This window comes from Lycorma delicatula, chromosome 13 (assembly GCF_047948215.1).
Source record: "Lycorma delicatula isolate Av1 chromosome 13, ASM4794821v1, whole genome shotgun sequence".
Classification (NCBI taxonomy): Eukaryota; Metazoa; Arthropoda; class Insecta; order Hemiptera; family Fulgoridae; genus Lycorma; species Lycorma delicatula.
This window is the reverse complement of record NC_134467.1, coordinates 10,730,296-10,756,420: the sequence shown is the minus strand read 5'-3', so window position 1 is coordinate 10,756,420 and position 26,125 is coordinate 10,730,296. Positions and strand designations below refer to the sequence as shown.

General features: G+C 31.1%; 1 protein-coding gene across 4 annotated transcripts in view; it reads left to right on the top strand.

The window, feature by feature from the left end:
* Positions 1–5,338: 5,338 nt before the first annotated feature.
* LOC142333753 (putative polypeptide N-acetylgalactosaminyltransferase 9) overlaps positions 5,339–26,125 on the top strand; it is a 436,298-nt gene continuing 415,511 nt past the window's right edge. For all 4 annotated transcript variants that reach the window (XM_075381223.1, XM_075381224.1, XM_075381228.1 and 1 more), the window contains exon 1: positions 5,339–5,497. The gene's annotated coding sequence lies outside the window, so the exon portion shown is untranslated. The remainder of the gene's footprint in view (positions 5,498–26,125) is intronic.

Here is a 26,125-nt window from a genome sequence, read left to right as displayed (position 1 = left end):
GACAAAAAAAAACTATTTCCAATGACAAAACTAAATGTCGGTGGGACATTGCGCTTGGAATCTGCAATAGGTTCGTTAGTCGAATAACACTTTGTGATGGTTTACTTAATCTTTGTTCTTCACTTGACCGTGTAAATCCATCACTATTTTTTCCCAAGTACATATACGTATTATACAAATAGGAAGTACGTATGTGCATCTGTCAGGCTCATTATTTTGAATCCGTACTCTGGTGGTTTATTTGGCATATAAACCAAGAAAGGAAACCTCCCTCACCAAAAATTTAACATTTAAAACAAAAACCAAAAATTTTAAATTTTAAACTCACCAAAATTTCATCTATACAGCCATGGTACCCAATTTTTAATGAATTTTCACAGTTTTTTATGAACTGTGAAAATAATAATGAAATTGCTACACCAAGATCATATTTCATGCGTTCCTTCCTAGTGGCATCGTCAAACTTTAACGCCAGTAATAGAGTTTGGCTTCTTTTTAAAGTCATGACGCCTTGAAAAATAGATCGGTTGAAAATACTGATGCAAGACCCTCTCTTCCTGATTTAAAAATAGCGAAAAGCATCATGAGCCCAATCAGACTTTCAATTTCAATAACGTTAGTGTCGTTGTAATTTGGGGAAGTTTTGGTTCGTCAGTTTTAAAAATATTAAAAATAATGTATGACTCTAAGAATAAATTGAGGAAAACAAATGTAAAAATTCTTAGCAAACACAAACAATTGTAGATACCTCAGGCGTAATAGAAAACAAAGTTTCAGGTAATACACGTCTGTAAGATGAGCACAAATATCAACACTTTAAGTAACAGGCGTTCCTCAGACGATATACTTATAAATTAAGCCCTTTTTGAAATCACACCGCACAACTGTTTAGCTTGAAACTTAAAAAACGTTATTTACAATGTTTAACCTGAGCATATACTGAAGAATTCATTTAACGAGTAGCGTTAAATTATAAAATGCGGAGAATTAGCAAACCTGAGCGTCTGTCTGACGTGTGTTAGCAACAATCGCTAGTCAAGGTTAGCGAGCGTAGGTTTGGTTAGATTACATTTATAAACCCACCGGGTTGGTCTAGTGGTGAACGCGGTCTTCCCGTATCAGCTGATTTGGAAGTCGAGAGTTCCAGCGTTCAAGTTCTAGTAAAGTCGGTTATTTTTATACGGATATGAATATTAGATCATGGGTACCGGTGTTCTTTGCTGATTAGATTTCAATTAACCACACATCTCAGAAATGGTCGAACTGAGACTGTGCAAGACTACACTTAATTTACACTCGTACATATCATCCTCTGAAGTAATACCCGAACGGTAATGCCTGGGGGCTAATCAGGAAAAAGAAAAAAGTGTAGAAATGGGAGTAGTCTCCCAGTCTATCGGCTTTTCATCTGTAGTCCCGGGTTCGAATCCCGGTCAGGATGTAATTTTCACACGCTACGAAATTGTCATTTCATCTTCTTAAGCGATACCAAACGGTGGTTCCAGAGGCTAAAAAGAAGTGTTGGAATGGGAAAAATACATTCGATTAATGAATATTTTAGATTGACCAGAGATCAGGACAAATAAATGATTCGATGAATTGCTTTTCTTCTAAATATCAAAATAACGAAGACGAAGGTCAGGGATTCTTCGTTAAGGAAACAGTCTCTTCCGTCCTCAATGTAGTAGCCTACATTTCTTTCCTCTTCTTCGTGTATTTTAAGAGGCAATCTTGTTGATGGGGTTTTTTTATCACCGTTTATCATTTTCATCCTCCGTTGTGTTTTGTGGATGGGCGAGAGTTTCATTAAGAAAAAAATATTTTAGCTCTCTTCGGACATTACTTGAAACCTATAACAATAGCAATTTACTAAATCATATACTAGATTTTTAATTTGCTAACCATTTTAAAAAAATTAGGGTTCAAGCATAATGATAGAAGAACAATTGCTAACATTTACAGGAACGAAACTACAACAGTAATAATCGAAAAATATAAGAAAGAAGTAGTAATAAAATAGGGAGTCCGACAAGGATCTTCCCTATCCACGTTACTTTTTAATCCTAACAGAGAACAAGCAGTTAATAATGCTAAGGAACATTTTATATCCGGAGTAACATGCAAGGTGAAAACATAAACATACTACGATTTTTTGATAATGTAGTAATTCTAGCCGAGAGTAAAAAAGATTTAGAAGAAACAATGAACGGTACGGATGAAGTCCTACGCAACAACTACCGCGAGAAAATAAACAACAACAAAACGAAAGTAACGGAATGTAGTAGAAATAATGCAGATTGCCCGCTGAATATAAAAATAGGAAGAGAAAATATTACGGAGGTAGAAGAATTCTGTTATTTTGGAAGTAGAATTACTAAAGATGGACGGAGCAGGAGCGATATAAATTCCGAATAGCACAAGCGAAAGAAGCTTTCAATCAGAGATATAATTTTCTTACATCAAAAACTAATTTAAACGTCAGGAAAACGTTTTTTAAGTATATTTTTGTAGCGTAGCTTTATACGGAAGTGAAACTTGGACGATCGGAGTACCCGAGAAGAAAAGATTAGAAGCTTTTGAAATGCGGTGCTATAGGAGAACGTTAAAAATCAGTCGGGTGGGTAAGTGATAAATGAAGAGGTGTTGCGGGAAATCGATGAAGAAAGAAGCATTTGGAAAAATATAGTTAAAAGAAGAGACAGACTTATAGGCCACATATTAAGGCATCCTGGAATAGTCGCTTTAATACTGGAGGGACAGGTAGAAGGAAAAAATAGTGTAGGCAGGTCACGTTTGGAATATGTAACACAAATTGTTAGGGATGTAGGATGTAGGGGGTATACGGAAATGAAACGACTAGCACTAGATAGGGAATCTTGGAGAGCTGCATCAAACCAGTCAAATTACTGACGATAAAAAAGAACCAGGTATTCGTTCCCTGTAAAAATATTCCTGAACAATTAACTGGTACATCTCGAGATTTCTAGTTACTAGAAAGACCATATATTTACGAACCGACGTAGCGGCAGCGTTACATATTATATATATATAATGTTTGTCTGTTTGTTTGTTACCGCGTCCACTAGAACTAACCGACCGATTGCTTTCCAATTTGCAGGATACAACCCACCGGGTTGGTCTAGTGGTGAACTCTTCATCACAAATCAGCTGATTTCTAAGGTTCAAAGGGTAATTCTAACAGTCAAGTCGAGAGTTCTAAGGTTCAAATCATAGTAAAGACAGTTACTTTTATATGGATTTGAATACTAGATCGTGAATATCGGTGTTCTTTGGTGGTTGGGTTTCAATTAATCACACGTCTCAGGAATGGTCGAACTGAGACTGTGCAAGACTACATTTCATTTACACTCATATATTTCATCCTCAAAAATAATACCTGAACGGTAATTTCATTTCGGTAATTCTAAACAGGAAAAACAAAGAAAAGATTATATTTATAATTATAAGCATAATGCTTATATTGCACTTCTTTCACGTACATTTGGAACAACCATATTTGAATAAAATCGACGAGTAGAAGTAAAAAAAAAAAGAAAGCAGGTTAGCGAGCGAAGGTAGCGAAGATTAAGTTTGGTTGATTTATGTTTATAATCTCCCTTTTTCTTTTTCTGTTTAGCCTCCGGAACCACCGCAAGGTGGTTCCGGAGGATGATATGTATAAATATAAATGAAGTGTAGTCTTACACAGTCTCAGGTCGACGATTCCTGAGATGTGTGGTTAATTGAAACCCAACCACCAAAGAACACCGGTATCCACGATCTAGTATTCAAATACGTATAAAATTAACTGCCTTTACTAGGTTGAACTATAGAACTTTCGACTTGAAATCATCTGATTTGCGATGACGAGTTCACCACTTGACCAATCGAGTGGATTTTTATAATTTCCCTGCAAATACCCACCGATTTGGGAGAAGAAATTGTAAAAAAAAAGTGGCTGTCGGATTCCGAAAAAGAACCCCAGATGGGAACCGGTTTGTTAACTCCTGCTTTGGCCAATAGAACTTTGTTCTTTTTTCTGTTTCTAGCATGCTATAACCCACCGGGTTAGTCTAGTGGTGAACGGGTATTCGCAAATCAGTTGACTTCGAAGTCGAGAGTTCTAGTGTTCAAATCCTAGTAAAGGCAGTTACTTTTATACGGATTTGAATACAAAAGATCGCAGATACCGGTGTTCTTTGGTAGTCGGGTTTCAAAGAGATGGTCCACCTGGGATTGTACAAGACTACACTCATTCATCCTTCTCGGAGGCTAAACAGGAAAAAAATTTATGCTAATTCCTGACACATTACAGATGTATGAGCATATTGATTACATTTTATTTTATGAAATTGCCTGAGATTAGTGTAATTTGTATATAATGTATTTTAAGAAACTTCTTTATTCTGTAGGCTTTCAAATTTAATTAATTGTAACAAAAGAAATAGATTTTTATTAATCTTTTAAAAATTATTTATTAAAATTACGTTATTACATTAAAAACTAATGTATTTTAATGAAAATAAATTGTTTATTCAATACACTATGAATTTTATAATAAAATTCAAAGTACACATTATTTCAATTGTTAAATCATTTTAACCGTAATTTGTGAATTTTATATAATTAGGCCATTTATTATAATATATATCTGGATGCTACATGCATTATATTCCTGATAAAACAATTCGAGGACGACGCATGTTAATAAGTGGGAGATATCATTTATTAATAATTAAAAAATAGCAGTACACAGGATTAAATTCCTTTGTTCGACGTGATACTAGCATGTATTTGAATGCATCTTACGATCTATCGTCTATTTCAATTCAACTGTCATTATGTGTGCAATTCGCATGAAAAAATTAGGCAATATTCAGATTTCGCTTTAAGTATTTAGTACACATCAAGGCTAATAGTGGCGCTGACACAGAAAGATTACTTTGCTGCGTTGATCTGTTCCTTGAAATAATATCTCAATAGAACCGTTCCAGTATGTTCCGAGTTCTTATTTTGTATAATTTACCTTTTATCGATTAAAACATGCCGAAGCGTATCATTAATATGAATGAACTTTAGGTAATATCAGAATAACGTGTCTGATAGTAATAAATCATAGTTAAATGTATACGAAGAAATATAAAAAGAAACGAAAATATGTAATGCAGGTTTATCAGTTCTGTGGAAATTTACAATGTACTGGCTTTAAGAGAGGGAAACGATATCCTGAGTAAGCTGTGAATGTGAAAGCTGGAGGGAATTTTACTACAGATAAGGGAAATTTTGATTCATAAATAACTTGAAGTGGACATAACGTGTTTTAGCATCTACTACTCCCTGTTTTAGTTCCTATTGAGATTTTAACGACGGGAAGTTGCGTGAAGTTTGATAGAGCTGTGTTGTAGTTGAGAAACACAAGGATTTAGTTCTTTTAAATTGGTGTTTTACAGTGTCGATTCGCATTCGTCTAGTCAAAGAGGATTCTTTCTGATATTAGGTAATGTTCTAGATTTTAATTTAACTGTATTTACTGATTTTTTTAAATTAAATAAGTACCGTTCTTTTAAAGTATTTAATCTTAGTGTGTCATTTGACGTTTGATATCGTTTTTTTTTTTATTTTATTGTAACCCTTTCCTATTGTTTATATTGTTGTATAGTAATTTATATTGCTTAGATTCATTACTAATCATTATTTTCATTAATCAGTATATTTTGTAAGTTGTCTACCTATCTCTACCTGAGAAATAACTTAAGTTCATTCACACCTCCGGTTGTTTATGTAGTTTGATTTTGACAGTTTTCTCCTGATTTGTTATGGTCGCAAAATTGTTTATGAATAACAGTGTGAAAGCCCCGTTATTTATTGTGCGTGCAAATAGGGTTTTTTGTTATTAATACTCTGTAATTATTTTATATTTAAAATTAATTTCAAAATTTTTTGGAGTTTTTGTTTTTTATTTGAACATTTCGTTATTTCCAGTAATTGTTTATTCAGAACGTTTTATTTATTTTCTATTAACTTAACCTCAATGTTATATTACCATGGTGATAGAATTTGATTGTTATTAATGTTTGTTTAATACTTTTTATGATTGTTTTTAATCGACTGTTTTTTTTAATTTATTTTTTACACGCTCATTTATAGACTTGTGTTTATCAGTTTGTTTTGTTTTGTCTAGATGTAAAATTTTTGTATTCTCAAAATATTAAATCTGATAAATTAACCTAATTGTTCAATTAACCATTTTAATTCTAATTAAAATTTTTATTTTAAAAACAAATAAGAATATTTTTATTTCTTTATTATAGATATATGTTAATAGTTTTACTATAAATACCCCTACATTTTTATGAATTTTTGAAAATAATTTTTTTTTTAAATTCAAATTTTGTCTTCAATTAACTCTGATGGGGCTGGTGATAAAAATCTCAAATTTGCACATCTTGCAGTGTTTTTGTAGATGTTTATGGCAAATAAAAAAGTTTCTTGTGTATTGTACTAATAAAAAATCTATAACCTCTTAAAAATCATGAAATACCTGTTAAAAGTGATACCATTTTGACTCTCTAAATAAGTGCTCTGAGGGGGTCTTCTTGTCACTTTATATTTTTTATATTTAGCCTCTATCTTGCTGAAGTTAACGTTTTCAATATTTAAAAATGTTTTTTTTTTTAAATTATTAATGATAGGTCATAATGTAATAACTTAACCAATACAGTTTTGATTCAAAAATGCTTCTAAAACTTACCTAAACTGAAATTTCAATGAGTAGCCTACATCTTTTTTCAAGAACTCATTTTTATTCTTTTATTGGTTTATTTTTGTAAACGCTATCAAAGAAAAAATAAATTTTAGCAAAATTTTAATTCATTTTGATGGAGGTCATGGTGTGAAATTACTTGAAAATAATGTAAAGATTTAACTGATTTTAAAGTTTGCATATATAATATTAAGTAAAACTTTTTTATTTAATAAACACTTTCAAACATAGGATGAAATTATAACTTTTTTATTAGTACAATACACAAGAAACTTTTTTATTTTCCATAAACACTGAAAGTTTTAGAAATTTGAAATTTTTATCACCAGCCCCATCTGAGTTATTTGAAGTTAAAATTTGAATGTTTAAAAAAATTAGTTTTCAAAAATTCACATAAATGTAGTGGTAAGTATATCACCATTAATATTATTTATGGTAAAACTGCTAACATATACCTACATATAAAAAAGTAATTCAAACTGGGTATGATGACATCCCTGCCTCTTGAAATAAAATTACCAAAAGTGAAATTTCACTGTTTTTCATGTTCAACTTGATTGGTAATTTTCTCATAGAGAGATAGGTAAATAAACCCACTTGTCCACTCTAGTACCTTGAGAAAATAAGATTAAATTGCTTTTTGTTTCATCCTTCCAGGACCAATAGTGTTTTAGTTATGATTTTTTCTGTAAACCCTTACAATCACAAAAATAAGTGTGTGTACTGTAACAAAAATTGCCGCTACAGGTAAACTGATTAAAAAAAAAATAGTTTTAAGGTCCTGAAAGATGTAGAAAACAAGTGGGTAAATTTGTTTGTTTTTTTTTTTAATTTTGTCAAGCAACTACTCTTGGGTCACTTGAGATAGATTTACCCTTTCTGAAATATCTTTTTATGATTTGTACATATGGTTATCAAAAAATGATATGACAACTTATTTTTATATTTGAAAATTAATTTTTTGAGAAATCAACATGATGTGATATATTATACTTAACGTGGGAATATGTGTAACCATTATAGATATTTAGTAATGATGATAAACTTAGCATTTTATTAAGATTCTTCAAAGCAAAACAATACGTTTGATTTTGTTCTGAAACATGAAATCAATTTGATCATCGCAAAGAAACTTTATATTTAGTAAAATATTCAAAAAGTTTTTTTTTTAGTAATAGAAATACTGTTGTTATCATTAATGGAAATTCTATCCACATTATCACCAATGATAGGTTTACCTGTAAAAGCATAACATTTTTTTTTGTCTTTGATTGGTTTGATGCGGTTCTCAAAGATTCCCTATCTAGTGCCAGTCGTTTCATTTAAGTATACATCCTACATTCCTAACAATTTATTTTACATTTTGAAATCGTCTACCTGTCCCTCCAATATCAAAGCAGCTATTCCGGGATGCCTTAAAATGTGGTCTTATAAATCTATTCTTTTAGCTATATTTTTTCAAATATTTCTTTCTTCATCAATTTGTTGCAACACCTCTTTCTTCATTTGTCACTTTATCCGCCCATCTGATGTTTAACATTCTTCTATAGCACCGCATTTCAAAAGCTTCCATCTTCTTTGTCCATCTTCTTTATTCCTATTACATTTCATTACTTTTGTTTATTTTCATGCGGTAGTTCTTGCGTAGAACTTCATGCCATTCATTATTTCTTCTATATCTTTTACTCTTGGCTGCATCAGTAGCTGCAAGAAAAGCATAATGGAAGAATTTTTATTAATTTTATCAAGTCTGGTATTTTTTTTTAAGATTGCTTGGTAATTTATTATTGAATGTGGCAATGGAACGATAATAAGGTGCTTTCTGGATAAGTCAAAGTATTGCGTTGTGTTACTCAAAATACAAAGTTCTGTTGTCTAGTTTGATAGAAATGGATATTGTTTTAAGAATCAGTATTACTTTTTTTTTTCTATCATTTTTTAAACATAACAAGGGAAGACGTTGTGTCAGTTGCACCCATGTATCACGGCATAAACTGCCCACCCTGACTCCAGTCCAATCCGGACCTCCCATCGGGGCCCCTTCTGAATCTTAAGGACATCCCGACCACATCTTCCAGACAACCAAGATACCCTCTAACTGGGGTTACCCTTCGTTCCTACACTATCTGCGGTCCAAGTATGCTCTCCACGCTTACCCCCCCCCCCCCTATTCAGTGCGCCCTCCCCACATACCACAAGGGTTCTTTATGCTTCATCAGCACGCCTTGACCCGGTCACTCTTGCATGCGACCAGGCCAAGATGTCCTCTACAAAATGGTGCCTCCCTGGCCCAGAATCAGTATTACTGTTTTTAGCAAAGACTACAACCCCTCACCACACTCTCGGGAGATTATTTCATCTCCTGAAATATATATGTGTGTGTGTTTGTGTAGTATTAATATTACATACAATACATTTTGGTCACATAAATGCCACCTAAATAACTCTAAAAAAAAGAAGAGAAAAAAACTTAAGAGTCAAAAGCTAAGATTTAAATTTATTATTTATTGTTAACAATATTTATTTATACGAATATACATAAAACAGGTTGATACCATTATCGTCAAACATTTACTGTGACTGATTATAATGAATATTTGTTGTGCGTGAAAAAATGCCATGCCTGACTGAAGGTTATATGTCCGGTACGAAGTATTGTTACTAAATAAATAAAAATATTCAAACGCCGGCTAAAAATATATATGTACTGGATTGGTAAAATGTTCCTAGGTATCCATAAAAATAAAATAAGACAGCTGTTTGTGGTTTTTGAAGTTATCTGACTTGAAAAATTATTAAAGAAAGATTGACTGTTGGAAAATTTCACTGGTTATCATTCCTGATTACATGATATCTATGTTGTAATCGCTCGATCAGTGTACTTACTGACAAACCATTTCATAGTGTACTAAAAAAATTAACTTGACCGATAGAAAATATGCATGAAACAACTCGGAAGTAAAATTAAATAATACATTTATCAACAAAAACAAAAGACCCAATTATGTATCAGGCCTAAATAATTTTGATTAACGCCTTCTGAAATGAGATCTATTTTTTATATGTAGTAACTTCTTGTATTTATTTTATTGTTATTTCATATGTTTATATTTTAAATGTAAACATATCATCGATCTCCATGGCGGAACAGTAGCATCTCAGCCTTTCATCCTGGGGTCCCAGGTTTGAATCCCGGTCAGGCATTTTTCATATGCCACTAAACTTCCATTTAATATTCCCATGCACAAGCTTATATGGTGGATTAATTATCCCCTCAAAAAGAACTGTGTACTTTGTGATGATTTGCAATCGAGGTTCTATTAACAGTTTCCTTTGTTCCATCCATGTAATTTCTGGGATAGATAATTTTTTTATCCATTAATAAAGAAGATATGTATTGCTGATTTAATGTATTAGGTACAGATAAAAATAAAAGATTTATTTGTAATATCAATCTATTGAACCACATGAGGGAAAATCTATTAGACTCATTGCTACTTTTTATAAATTATGAACCAATTTTTAAACGATTTTATCACCAAATTATTTAGAATAAAATTAAAAGGATTTATTTTATAGAAACAATATTACTCTGTAGATGATAATAATAATTAAAAGAAAAAAAAAATCACACGATTGTTTACCTCTCTGTTTAAGATGTACATAATAAAATCCTTTTTATTGTATTATATTTATTATTTATCAGCATATAGAAAGCTCAGTTGATGTGCTCAGTGAGGATGGATGACTGGTGACTGGCTTCTTGTTACTTGTGACATCCTGTTCACAATACACTTACCCTTCTGCTGTACTGTATTAGTTGTGTAAACTAATTATACCATCTTAATGGAATTATTATGAATATATGCATTTACATTTTTTGAACTTCAACAAAAAATAATTCATTATTATTTTATGTATTTGAATTTTGTAGTAAATAAAATAAATAGTTCTTTTATTGTGATCGGTGCATAACATTATATAGTTCTCATCATTATAAGGTAAAAAAAAAAGTTACTACACTTTCCTAGCGTTGGTTATTTATTTTTATGTAGTAGGAAAATAATATACATGAAAAAATTCAAAAAAATCTATGTTATTAAAAACCTTTTCTGCCTTCATCCACAATATTGCCTCCAAAGTATTTATTTTTTCTGGGCCACTTTCACTACTTATGCATAAGAACACATTTAAAAAAAAAATTGGTTAAAATGCATTAAATAAAAATATAGTTTTTTGAATTTTTGGAGACGGGGAGAATTTGGGGGCAAACATTTTTTTAAATTGGTAAGATAAGCATGTACGATATACTGAGCTTAATATAAAATGAGATTATTTTTGTGAAAATTGACCCAAAAAAACTATCTACCCTACTCCTTGGAGATATTGACCCCAAACATTTACTAATGAAATTGCTCAGTATGCAAGAGTTTCTTTGCCAGATTTCATGAAAGTGGTTTTTCACTTCAAAAGTTATTAAGCTTAATATATGCCAACACACATACATATGTATGAACATAACTCTCCAATTTTGTTTAACTGATTTCCATACTTTCCTTCTTGCAGCGTAAGAGCTATGTTGACAGGAAAGTAATAGGTGTGATTACAGGAACAGATTATTACAAAATAATTTACATTTCAAAAGGTGTTATTGAAATATATTTCAGTACATATTTATTTAATAAAGTTGGAACAGGATGCAGAAACGTCAGATTTTGTTTTAAATTAGTATTATTTAAAATCGATAGAGAAGTATTGTTTCCATAAAAGAAAATCGTTTAATTTTATTCTAAATAAATTGGTGGGAAGGGTTTTCAAATGATGTTCTTTCTCGTAAGTTGCAGTACTGCATTATATGAAAACAGTTTCGTTGTCTGGTTTAGTAAAGATGGATGTTATTTTTGAAGAATAAGTGACTATTTTTAGCAAAGATTGTACAGTCATAAAATAGGATAAGTTAACGTATTTAATTTTCTAAATAGCGGTCAACATGATTTGTACTTGTGGGTGCCAGACAAGATCTTATAATTCATTTTTGTGTCTTAAAACCTCATTCTGACTTTTTGATTGAGCCTCAAATGATGAATTATTTTTTAGTTGGGAATGTATATAGCAGAATAAGTAAAATAATAAATGATGACATTCTTTGGCATTTTATTAAGGAACTTCATAGCAAAAGAGTACAGTTTGATTTCGTCGCAAATGAAATCAATTTGATCGTCCCAAGAGAATTTGTTTAATAAAACGGCCAAATAATTAATTGTATACTTTGTGTTGCTACTAGGATAAATGGCGGCTCGCGTATAGGCACTATCGAACTGCAGCACCCCGAATTTCCACTTTATTATCGATAGCTTTTAATATAACGAGTCCTTTTTTCTTTAATTCTTTCTTTTTACTTGTACAATATATAATCCTTAAGCTTTATGTCAGTCAGTAGCCATACCCCAGTTTATGAAAAAGATACAAAAATCTTTGTACGGAACTGTGCGCTTCACAGTTCCAGCAGTATGGTATTTGGCTATTATGCAAATGTGCACATAGGAAGTTGCACATGAGGCTATGAGAGAGACAGAGATAGAGAGCACTGTTGCTCCCACATTGCCGACCCTGGCATGCTGTGGAAGGCAGTTTTTTTGTATGGAACGTTCCTTGTTCATTCCCTTTTCTAGTTTAGTTGGGGGAAGGAATATGAAAGCGGTTTAGTTGTTTTTTCATTAGCGATCAGAAGATGACAGGAAGCAAATGCTCTTTGATTGTCAAATCTGCCCAAAAACACTCTGGAAGGGTGAAAGAGGAGGTAATTATATATTTGTTTCTGTATACATAGAAATTTAATTAAGCACCATTCGACTATAATGTTTTTAAGCAGACATTTTATTAAGTTATCTCCCTTTTATAAAGTAATAATATTAAAAAATATTATCCGTATTGACATTTTGTTATTTATTCGGTTAAACTGCGTACCGAATTCTTGAATGTGATAAAGTGTAGATTATTATCCTGCGTCCAGCTATTCTATTTGATTCATTTTTTCCAGTTCTTTTATTTTACAGAAAACTTTAACCGTGGCCTTGAAAGCGCCCTTGAAAAGGCCCTGGAGCAGCACCTCCACTAATTTTAGCTATGAGCCGCCACTGGATCAGAATAAAATCTACTATTTATTTATTCATTTATTGTAGTAAGAAATGTAGTAGAAATAACAAAGATGTACCGCTGAATGTGAAAATAGGAGAACAAAAGATTATGGAGGTAGAAGAATTTTGTTATTTGGGAAGTAGAATTACTAAAGATGGACGAAGCAGGAGCGATATAAATTGTCGAATAGCACAAGCTAAACGAGCCTTCAGTAAGTAATATAATTTGTTTACATCAAAAATTAATTTAAATGTCAGGAAAAGATTTTTGAAAGTGTACGTTTGGAGCATCACTTTATATGGAAGTGAAACTTGGACGATCAGCGTATCTGAGAAGAAAAGATTAGAAGCTTTTGAAATGCGGTGCTGTAGGAGAACGTTAAAAATCAGGTGGGTGGATAAAGTGACAAATGAAGAGCTATTGCGGCAAATAGATGAAGAAAGAAGCATTTGGAAAAATGTAGTTAAAAGAAGAGACAGACTTATAGGCCACATACTAAGGCATCCTGGAATAGTCGCTTTAATATTGGAAGGACAGGTAGAAGGAAAAAATTGTGTAGGCAGGCCGTTTGGAATATGTAAAACAAATTGTTAGGGATGTAGGATGTAGAGGGTATACTGAAATGAAACTACTAGCACTAGATAGGGAATCTTGGAGAGCTGCATCAAACCAGTCAAATGACTGAAGACAAATAAAAAAAAATTGTAGTAAATGTCATAATATAACCACTTCATTCTTCTAGATTGGGTGGGATCGGATGTGGTCAGGGTGAATGAAAGTCTGGATAGTACGGAAGTTTTATACAGTTTGAGATCGAAATAATTCTGGTGTTTGAAATGCAGTAATTTATTTTGAAATTTTATTTAATGTACTTACTAATAGATTCAAAATTGACTTACAATGGGATAAGATCGGCCTAAAAAAATACGAATTAGTCATTTTCATTTGTTTGAATGAGGGGTTGGTAAGTTCATTTTACTCTTATGTAAAACAGGTTACACTTGAATATAACACACTGATGTAAGTGATGAGCTTGTAATTTATAGTTTTTAATTTATTAATGAATAAATATGAAATTTTTTTGTTTATTATGAAAAAATAATAAGTTAAATCCTTCCTACTCTGTATAACGTAATACTATACAGACTTGAAATTAAAAAAAGTTAAAACTAAATTTAAAAAAAATATTGTGTTTTGAAATGTAATAATTATGTAAATTATTTCAAATAGCCTAATTGTAAATCGGTGTACATAATCTAGATGTCTGGATAAATTAAATCCAGTTTTACACGTATAATTATAAAATGGCATCAACAGGTATAATCATTAGCTGCTAATAAATAATAATGGCATCCAGTAAAACTGAACCCATTGTTTTTTTTAAAATAATTTTTACTCTACGTTAAATGTGGTTTGAGCTGCTTTGTACCTCACAATTTACAGGATGCTACTCTATGAAAAGTAAAAAAATGGAATTTTTTTTATAACAGTAAACAACATCATGTGCTTTTATTGGTCGTAATGGCCCAGATTAATTGTTGACAATTATTTCATAGCTGAATTTTTATAATTAATTTAAGGTTATAAAGCGGAATAATCTGAAAGCAGCTCCTCCATTATCAGGCCACCACTGTGGTTGCACAGGCTCGGTCAATGGTCCTCTTTATCAAAGTCCTGGCACGCTCAGTATACTGGACGTAGATTAGTCACCTACATCTACAGAAATACCCATAGTAACAGAAAGTACGCCTATCTGTTAGGCTAGTATTTCTTTCTTTTTACGTTTTAGCCTCCAGAACCACCGTAAGGTATGAAATCTTCAGAGGATGATATGTAAATGAAGTGTAATCTTAGGTTGACTATTCCTGAGATGTGTGGTTAATTGAAACCCAAGGTAATCGGGGTAGTATTACCCTGATTACTATCAGTATACATGAGGGTCATCGAGACTATCTGTTGGGGTCATATTATCTGTCGGGAGAATAATTTATTATCTTACCCAGGACGCAAACAAATATATTTGGTTTAGGTTCAATTTTCTTAGGTCTGGCATCATTGGTAATATAAAATATATTTAGTTTCATGTTGTGTATGAACCCCTGTCCTAAACAATATTCTTCGGTTTAGTCTGCTATTTGATGCCTACTTGAGAAATTTATTGTTTCAAATGGAAAAGGATATATAAATATATTGTTTTATGTTATCTACCCTATATGTTTCAAACACATTTGAATCATATGAGGGTATAAAGTTTCAAATCAAAGTTCCTATTTTATTAGAATATTGAGTTCATCTTACAACTATGATGAAAGTATTGAAAGTGTCGGTTGCTTGTAGGACTGAATTTTGGTTTTGTGATTAGGAAAATGGAAGGATATTTTACTCTTTATTGTCTGATGTTCAGATTCGTGTGTTTTTTTCATACTCTTGATAAATCCTGTCATTTTCTTATTTTTTAATAATGAATCGGCTGAGCTTAAGTATTATTAAACATAACTTTTGAGTTAAGTTTCCTTTAAAATATGAACTAAACAACATTAATAATGTTATATCTGTTCTTGCTAGACAGTATTTTTAACGTATATTTGTATTTAAGGTATGAAACTATAATTATTAATTCAATGTAAATTTAAAAGTAAATTAAGGAAGTGTAAATTATCCATTGTTTATTTATCCAGCAATTACTTAGTGGATATTACCACAACCAACGTATTACACCGTGGCTGGAATTTCTGTATATTAATTTTAGTCCTCCTGGCCGGATACTTAAAAAATATGAAGTATCCGGCCCAGATAGTTAAATAAAGTATAGACCGGATAATTAAATAATTTTGTGAAATATCAGCTACATGTGAAGTTCTGGTATTGTGATATATATATATATATAAATACACTGCAGTTTAGCAAATTCAATCATCATTGTTGATCATCAATAATAATAATTAACTTATGATTGAAAGAAAATATTATTTTGTAGTTTTCTTCACTTCATTAAATCTGGGTTCATAATTTACATTAACACCTTTATCCATATAATATTTTGTTTAATTTAGTTTTACTTTTTTTTTTTTGGCCGTATTAGTTATTGTAATCATTATGGATAAAGAACAATTATTAAGAAATTAAAGCCTCCAATACAAGAATTGGATCATTCGCAGACAAATTTGACCAACACAAGGTGATAGCCACGCGTTGCAGTCAAATTAGGAAATCTGCTTGGATTGCACTGCAATATGGTTCCGTTCAGTCACAATTAGAAATGAATGTTGATGATGATAGTTTGGCATTAGATCGAGAATAAGTAAAAAAAAATTTATGCAACATAGAATATACGTTGCAACATTTATTAGGTAATCAACATAGAGTAAGTAATCAAGAACTTTCTGTAGACACAGCTGTTAAACAATTACAATTGCAATATTTCAATTTACCATTGTTTAAAGGTGACGTTCTTGAATTGCCTCACGTTTTTAATATATTTGACTTAATCCACATTCAAAAAGATTTAACAAATATTCAAAAATTACATTCTTCTCTAAGAGACGAAGCCTTAGCCATTGTTAAAAATCTTCCAATAACAAATGAAAATTATAGAATCGCATTAGATTTATTGATAAAATTATACGATAATAAATTCATGATTGCATATTTTAATGCAGATCACATTTTAAAAATAATTGGAATCATTAGATCTTTTATCTAAATTCATTAATGACAATTTCTTAATTTGTCAATTCATTGTAATTCAATTTCTAACCACAAGGCTACTGCCAGACTGTGGAAGGAAGGATTATCAAATAAGAGCTGTCCAAATTTTCAAGAGTTCCTAGAATTTCTTGAAACCAGACAACACATCCTGGAAATCTCTTAGTTTAAGTACTACAACCTCGCAATTTAGTATTGGAAATGTTAAAGAACATTATTACAACAATGCATTTAATCCTCATCGCAAACATCCCACTTCAAACATTAATAAGAATCATAAACAACATAATATTAATTATTATTCTACATCTAACTTTAAATATCGTTTATTTTGTAAGCTCGGTCATCAGTTACAAAAATGCTATAAATTTTTTAATTTATCCATTGATGAACGAAGAGACTTTTTAGAACATAATTGTTGTCTCATATGTTTTCACAAAGGTCATAGTAACAATCATTGTTACTCTAACAACTTATGTGATTTATGCCAACAAAGACACAACACACTCGTTCATACTGATAAAACTGATTTTAAATTAAGTAATGATAAATTTAGTAATAATGACTATTGTTCACACTTAAACACAAATGTAATTTTGTCTACTGCTGTATGTAATTTAGATGATGTTTTTGGTCATTCTCATCTGTGTAGTCTTGTTAGACTCTGGCAATCAATTAAACTTTTGCACTTATGTTTGCTCGCAAATTAGGAGAAGAAGAAACTCGATAAAGAAGATTTGCCTATTTCAGGCATAAATAATGTATTAGTCAAATCTGATTATAGTGTAGTATTTTGCGATACAAAAACTTTTCATTCAAAGTGCATTGTGCTGTTTTGCCAGTTATAACGAATAACCTTCCATTACATACATTTGAAACTTCTCATCTACCTTAAAATTTATTTTTTGCATATCCCGAATTTTATATATCTAATAATATTGGTATTTTAATCGGAGCCTGATTTTATTTAAATCTTATTTTGTCTCGTAAACTTATTCGAGATTCAACTTTAAACTTCATACCACTAGGAACAATCAAGGCCGATTTATCGTCTCATTACCACATAACTCTGAATCTGATAAACTTCGGATAGGTGATTCTTTCATTAACACTAAAAATAGGTTCTTATATGTGGAATGAAGATTATGCAACAATCCAGCCAATATTTAAGTCCAGAAGTCTAACTACTAAAATGAGAGTTGTCTTCGACGGCTCAACTAAAACTTCAAATGGTTTATCTCTTAATGATACACTATTAGTTGGGCTTGTTGTTCAACAGGATTTATTCTCAATAATACTTATGGATTTAGAATCCATAACTATGTCATTACATCTGACGTAGCGAAAACGTATTGTCAAATACTAGTTAAACCTTATGACATTAATTAACAATGCATTTTGTGGCGTGAACCTTCAGATCAAATACAACATTTTGCACTTAGAACTATAACATATGGAACCGCTTCTGCTCCATACTTAGCCGCTAGATGTCTAATCCAAATATGAAATGAAAACCAAAGTAAAATAATTTCACTTGACCAATTTTTGGATGACTTAGGACTGTTACGAGTGGGAGGTAAATTATAACACACTATTATATTATCAAGCTATACATCCTATTATCCTACACTCAAAGGCAAATATAACTAAATTATTGTTGCTCAGCATTTACGTCTTTTACATTCTGGTATAAAATTAACGCATCATTTATTATGCCAGAAATACTGGATCTTAAATTGTAAATCAAGCATTTCATCAATCATTAATAAATGTTTGACTTGTTTTCATTTAACGCAAAAACTTAAACCTTAAGTACAACAATTAGGTCAGTTACCACCTTTCAGAGTAGTACTTTCCCATCCATTTTCTGTCTGTGCAATAAGACTATGGAGGTCCACTTACAATTCATCATGGCAGGCAGCAGTCCAAAGCCATAAGTAAATCTTATATCGCACTTTTTATGTGCCTCAGTACTAAGGCAATCCATTTAGAATTGGTCTCTGATTTGACTAGTCATTCGTAACAATGCTCAAGAGATTAATCTTCTCCGATAATGGTTCCAACTTCGTTCTGCCAAGAATATTTTGTTTGACCTATTTAAGTTCTTAAATCAGAAAATCTAAAATCAAACGGTAAAGTCTTTTCATCCAAACAAAACATATCATAGTTATTCATTCCATCCTCTTCACCACATTGTGGTGGATTATGGGAGAACGCAATATAATTTATGTTGTGTTGTAGGACAATCTTGAACTTTGAAGAATTATATATGGGTTTAACACAGGTTGAAGCCTGTCTTAATTCTTGGCCCATTTTTACTGTTTCTACAGATCATAGGGACCCAGAACCACTATCGCCTGGACATTTTCTTATCGGTTGTCCACATATGTCTTTACCTGAACCCGATTATTAAGATATTCAAATTAACCGCCTAGGTCATTGGCATTTACTCCAGAAATTTGTCCAATCCATCTGGAAACGATGGTTTTAAGAACTATCTTCATTATCTCCAGCAGAGAAATAAATGGCGTTTTCCATCTGTCTATTGGAGATTTAGTATTAATCTGTAAGGAAAACTGTTTAATAATGCAATGAAAATTCAGAATTATCACTAAGGTTAATTCAGGTCCTGACCAATGAGTTAGTCATCGATTTAAAGACTGCTGATGGTCAGCTCTGAAGACCTGTGCGTAAGTTTGCTGCCAGTGTCTGATAATTGAATATTATTTAAAATAAAAGAAATACTTCATGTTACTAATTGAGAATTGAGAATATTGTTAAAATAATTTATTTATTATATATTTATTTATTGTATTTTATTAACGTGCTTTTAATTGTGATGTATATTATGGTCATAAATGTTACATATTATTATTAATGTAATATTCTGTATATTTATGTATGCTCTTCTAACACAGTACTCTATGACTAAATATTGTATTACATTATATGTAGATACATGCTACATGCAGACAACACATGCACGAACGAACGCGTGCACGCTCATGCGAACTCACACACACACACACACTCACAGAGAGAGACATTATATCATTGTATGTATATTAGATGCAATAAGTCATTATTTACATTTCCTATCCAATGGCACCATGGTTATTCAGACCATTGGACACATCTACTGCATCACGAACAACACATTGTTGTTCGTCACTATAGATTATAAGATTATAGGTATAAGATACCCATAACTGATAGATATAGCTATAAATTATAGTTAAAATCATGCTATAGATTATGGGTACAAGTGTGCAAGAATATATATATATATATTATTTATGTATATTATTGTAAAGTTATTAATACTCTGACAATTATGATTATTCTTATATTCTTATTGAATTACTATTTTTATACATTGTCATTGATTTATGATAACTATTTATTTTATTGTTAAAAAACTATGAAATACATGTACTCAATTGTATTATAACAATGTACTTGGTTTATCTTTTATTACTGAATAATGTTATTGATATTTATATTTGTGTAATATTTATATACTTTATATATTATATTATCTACCTTATTGATATTTTCATGTTATTAAAAGAAAAGCAGTATGTTCAGATTTATGGGATTTTTTCATGCTCTTGATAAATGTAACCATCCTGTCATTTTCTTATTTCTTATTAGTTAATAATGAACCAGCTGAGCTTAAGTATTAATAAGCAATTAATTACTTACGACTTCATTTTCCTTTAAAATATGTGTAAACATTACTAATTTTATGTCTGTTCTAGCTAGACAGTATTTTTGTATTTGTATTTAAATTATGAAACTATTATGATTTAATGTGATTAATTAATTAAATGTAAATTTAAAAGTAAATAAAGGAACAGTAAGTAAATTAGCCATTGTTTTTATTTATCCAGCAGTTACTTTGTGTGTGCTATTACCACAACCAACGTATTACACCGCAGCTGGAATTGGTGTACACCTGGTATGAGATGTGTAGTTTTTTAAATTTTTGTCTCATTTTAGAAGTGATGCCTATCAAGTCAGTTACGGCACTTTTAACAATTATTTGATCTATCATATATATTTAACTCCTAGAGAGGTATCTTCTTTTTTATTATTAAATACTATTTAAATATTATTTATTATTAAATTATTAATATTATTATTAAATTTAATTTCACGTTTCTGTCAACATTTCTTCAGTAACATTAGCAACAGCTTCAATTATTCTCAGTCTTAATGTGTTCAGATGAGGTACGAGTGTCATATAGACTCGGTCCTTAACATAACCCCAAAGGAAAAAGTCAACCGGGGAATCCTTAGTTCATGAGATGCATGACTGGTACATTTGGAAGGGCTGTGTAGAAATGCTTGCTACACAACCTCCACCTTCTCTTCACTAATGGATAGCCACCTTGTACGCAGAAGGTAAACTGCACTTCCACTCTCTTTAAACTTTCAGGTGTTGGTCGTCCGTATTCCGTTCTAAAATTTCACTGCACAGTAATCTGTGATTTTGACTCGTGATACCACAACACACGCTTCCCTTTCTCCTGGATTGATGCTATTTTATAAAAAATTGATCACAGTGTTATCTATTCTGCTTCTTCCTGCAATAAACCAATATAAAAAAACGATAATTTTTTCTTTTGCCACAAACCGCACAGCTGTAACTGTAATAGCTTTTTATAATAAATTTTTGTAATCTTGGATAGTTCTTATGGACACTATTTCCATTAAAAAAATGCACTTACAAATTCCATGTTTATAATTATTTAACATAGTATTATGTTTAATTATATTCTTTAACGATTCTTTTACGAGTAAGGTTTATTAATGAACTATTCAGCATGACACATGAGAAAACATTTTAAACTTTTATTCATTTTCATTATTGTCATTAATTTGTTATTCATATTATTTTCATTAATAATGTTCATTTTTTTTCTCTTTTGAAAATGTTTAACGAAGTGCAAAGTATTTTTTATACCGTTTAATTATTTAATTAACTTTTTAATCATTTTTACTTTATCATTACAAAAGTTGTTACTTTCCTGGGTTTATAGTTATATCATATAGCTGCTACAAAGTATACTATAAAACAGAAAGTATGCTAATCTGTCAAATTTTATATGTTCATGGTTTTTTCAGAGCTTGACATTTCACATCTCCTCCTAATCAAAAACATATTTCGCTTTGAAAAATTCCAGAAGGATGTAAATTTGGTAGGTCGAAGAAATTTGACAGTGATATTTCTGTTTATGAGATAACGATCCTGTTTTATAATCTGGTAAGGGGGTAATGAGATCTTGTAGATCTCATATCTCAAAATTTTATTCAAAAAGTAGTACTTCTTAGGTGACTAGCAATTAGTACTTTCTAATTGCTCAGTTTTATTTATAGCCCAGAAAAAATAAACCCTTTTTTTACATTTCTGGGTTCATTCTTGTGCTAATTACATGGTACTGTTAAATTAATATGGCATTCTCTCTTTTACTCTTTAGCCTCTGGAGCCATCGTACGGTATTACTTCAGAAGATGAATGTAAATTAAGTATAGTCTTATACAGTCTCACGTTGACCGTTCCTGAGATGTGTGGTTAATTGAAATCCGACCACCAAAGAATACTGGTATCCACAATCTAGTATTCAAATCTGTATAAAATTAAAACGCCTTTACTAAGATTTTAACCTTAAAACTCTTGACTTTAAAATGCGGTGATTTGCATTGACGAGTTCACCAGTAGACCAACCTGGTTGTTAATATGGTTCTGGTTACATGTTTGAGAAAGTTGACGTTTAAGTTTTCCTTTTTATTTTCAGATTGGTTTAACAGATTTTTATGGAATTTTTTGGAATGAATTTTTATATTTGATACCATTTAATTTTGATTGCAATTGGTTAAGGTTATTGGGAATTGGTGGCCACTGTTTATCTTGAATTTCAAAATTTTACTCACGAGTAGAATAATTTTAATCGCATACCTACATTTTTTAATATTTCATTTAATTTTCCTCCTAAATACCAATTTGTCAAGGGGAAGCTCTTTGTATTCGGCATTTTATAACTTTACTAGTTTCGATGGGAAACCTATGTAACTCTTTGCCAACTTTTTTGCCTTTTACTGGTTTGATTCAGTTTATCTTTCTTTTCTAATCTGCCAATCTCTTTAGACCGTGAATTATCTCTTTCATTTATTCTCATATTTTTTTTTTTACTTTTATCATTTTTATATTCTGCAATACCACCTTTTTAGCCAAATTCACTAAATTATGAGTTTATATAAGAACCACCAATCCTGTCTTTCATTTTATAAGATTTTTATCGTTAACTTTTCTGATCTCCAGTTCATTTTCAAACTTTTTTCATTTTCTTGTGTAAGAATCCTTTCTATTTTTCATCATTCTCTTGTTATACTGTATTCTAAAATCTTTATTCTTTCCCCTCTTAAGTTTTCTTATATGTAGTTCAGTTTTATAAAGCATTAAATCCCATATAATATATTTTACAAATTCCTTAGTAATAGACCCAAACTGTTTTTTATATCAATCGATTTCTATTCTATATAAAAATCTTTGACACTTTTTTTGAAGTGTTGCTTTTGATTTATTATTAAATACATCTCTTCATCTGTTCAGTTCTCCAACTCTGTTCACATATTTTCATATATAATTACGTTGTTTCTCTCCACATTTCAGTAACTGTGCTTTGATTTCTATCTATGTTATTCAAATTGAACTATTTCTCTGGAAAATTAATCATTCATTAATTATTATTTTTAATCATTTCAGGTAAAATAAAAAACAAAAAAAAGGTATGAAAAGTTGTTTGAAAAGGTCAAATAGTTTCTTACAAAAAAAATTTTGGTTATTATTAAGCATAGGAGTTATTATTAATTAAAATAAGAATAAATAAAAAAAAGAACACATTTGTAATAAAATAAAGTTGTCATAAATAATGTTTATATTAGTATAGAAAGTTAATAAAATTGTAAATAAAATCGAATTGCGATTACGTTTATTGTACAGTACATTAAATTGTATTATTTACGCTTAAAAAAAAAATTATTTCTGAATTATATGCATGATTATTTATGCCTTTTTTAAATTAGTTATGGTTTAGAAAGTACATTGTAATTAGCATATGTTTATTCAGTTGTGTTAATAAATTACAATTATTATTTAATATTCATACTAATGGGGTGCGTGATTAATAATTCATAAATATACAAATATCTTTTTATAGTTTTTTTTTCTAGATAATTATGTATAAATTATTGAACCAATTGTGCAGGTTTGATTACTTCTGTTATCGCCATCATAGTTACTTAAAGATTTCAGACAACACTGTTGAGTTCTACCGGCTCGATATTTGTTGGGTAGGTGGCCAGTACAGAAATATACATATATGTACCTGATTAAAATTAAATCCCGAGTGAGGAATCATTTACATAATAAAATCTTTATCAAATAACAGACAAACGATAAAATTGATTATTAATTGGTTACAAAAACTCTTAATTAGATCTGCCCAAATTTTTTCCCTATATAATAAATATTTGTTGATCAATTCTGTCAGCCAACGCCTTATATTATTATTTCGTACAATTTCACGGTAGGCAATCTTGATGATTGCAGGCATGCAACAGATAACCCACCGGGTTTTTCTAGTGGTGAACATGTCTTCCCAAATCAGCTGATTTAGAAGTAGAGAGTTACAGCGTTCAAGTCCTAGTAAAGTCAGTTATTTTTACACGGATGTTAATACGAGATCGTGAATACCGGTGTTCTTCGGCGGTTGGGTTTCAATTAACCACACATCTCAGGAACGGTCGAACTGAGACCGTACAAGACTACACTTCATTTACAGTCATACATATCATCCTCTAGTAATATCTGAACGGTAATAAACAGGAAAAACAAAGAAAAGGTGTGAAACAGATAGATTTAATTGCTTCAGAAAAGCAGCAGCCTTATGTTGCTAAGAAGTTAGGTGAATTGAGAAAATTTGCGAGATAGAGTGGTACGGCAATGCTTTATGGCAGGCCAGATTGGATGAGGCGTAGGGTGGGTGCTATATGCATGATCTCTTCCCAGATGTTGTTGGTTTGTGGGTTGCCCCTTGGGTTCACCCTAACAAGTATGTGGCGCAATTTAGTTCTGATCATGATGGCTTCCGAGACAGATTACAGCTATTTGGTGTGGTGGATTTATGTGTGTGCAGATTTTGGACAATTAGATGACGCATACCATGTAATTTACGAATGCGCAAAATACGAACTTAACGCACACGTTGACTATTTGTCGGGTCAACATTAGATCTCCATGAGAATTGTTAAAACCTGGTGGAATGGGTAATCGTTGAAAATTTCATCGGGTACCTGTCAAGAGAACTGATTACCGAGAGAATTTAGGGTTCTGTCTGGTCTTTTCTGTGTTTTGGTTTTTTTCTTGTGTAATAATGTTGATGTTTTTGTAATATTTTATTTAGTTTTATTTTTAAATTTATTTTTATTTTTTGTTTTGTTTTTTGGTTGCTTGTTGAACTCAACTTCTAGCCTAACTGGTAAGTAGTTGTTATTAATCTCAGTTCCTTCATATTACTCAGTTTTGTTAAAGACTCGACATAGATATGTTTTGTTTTAAAGAATCATTTCGTAGTATTACACCGATGAGAATAACACAAGTTGCATTCTTATCGGTGACTTCCTTACTGAGGCAAGAACAAGGCCGAGAGATATCTTTTGCCGAGGTTCAGAAGCTGACTTTCATTAAAGCCCATAGGGCTAGGTACGGAGCGGGTGGCATGGCGACTGAAACTGCCACATGGAGGGTGTCTTCCTCTATGGGGTCGGGATATCATCATCTATTTTATTCAAATGGTTTATTCATTTCTTTGTTTTCTCTAGATTCACTCTTTCTTTGATAAGTACTTAAAACCTGTTGTATTTCAGTAGTTGAAGTCAGTTTTTTTGGTGTGTCATTAATTCTGATTTATGAGTCTCATTTTATCCTCGTGGTTTCTAGTAAGCCGTCCAGGAGGGACAGCTTATGTAACCTGACCCGTTTTTTATTTCCAACTTAATTCTTCCATAATAGTCCCAGGTCGTAAATAAGTAGGGTTACCGGATTCATTCAAAACAATTTCTTGATTAAGTTTTTCATTTTCGGTTAGTCATTTTTCTACATTCTTTTTCTTTTATCCAGTAATTAGGCTAAACTTTATTTCGAATAGGGCAGATATCATATATTTTCAACACTTTTTTTCTTCACCACCACTCCTTGAAACTCTTTTTTAGCTCTAGTCTATCAGGATCTTTCTTTATGGTTTTCTTGCTTCTCTTTTTGATAAAATTAAAGATTTCTTTTGCTACTCATCTATTTAGTATTTTTTCTAGTTGCCCTAACAATTTCTCAGTGCTCTCTTATACCACTCGACATGCTAGATTTTCTTTCTATTTCTTTTCTTTCCTCTTCTACCTTGATTCTTAAAACTTCATCTCGGTTATTGTCATCTTTATCCCGTATTAAAATCCTCCTAT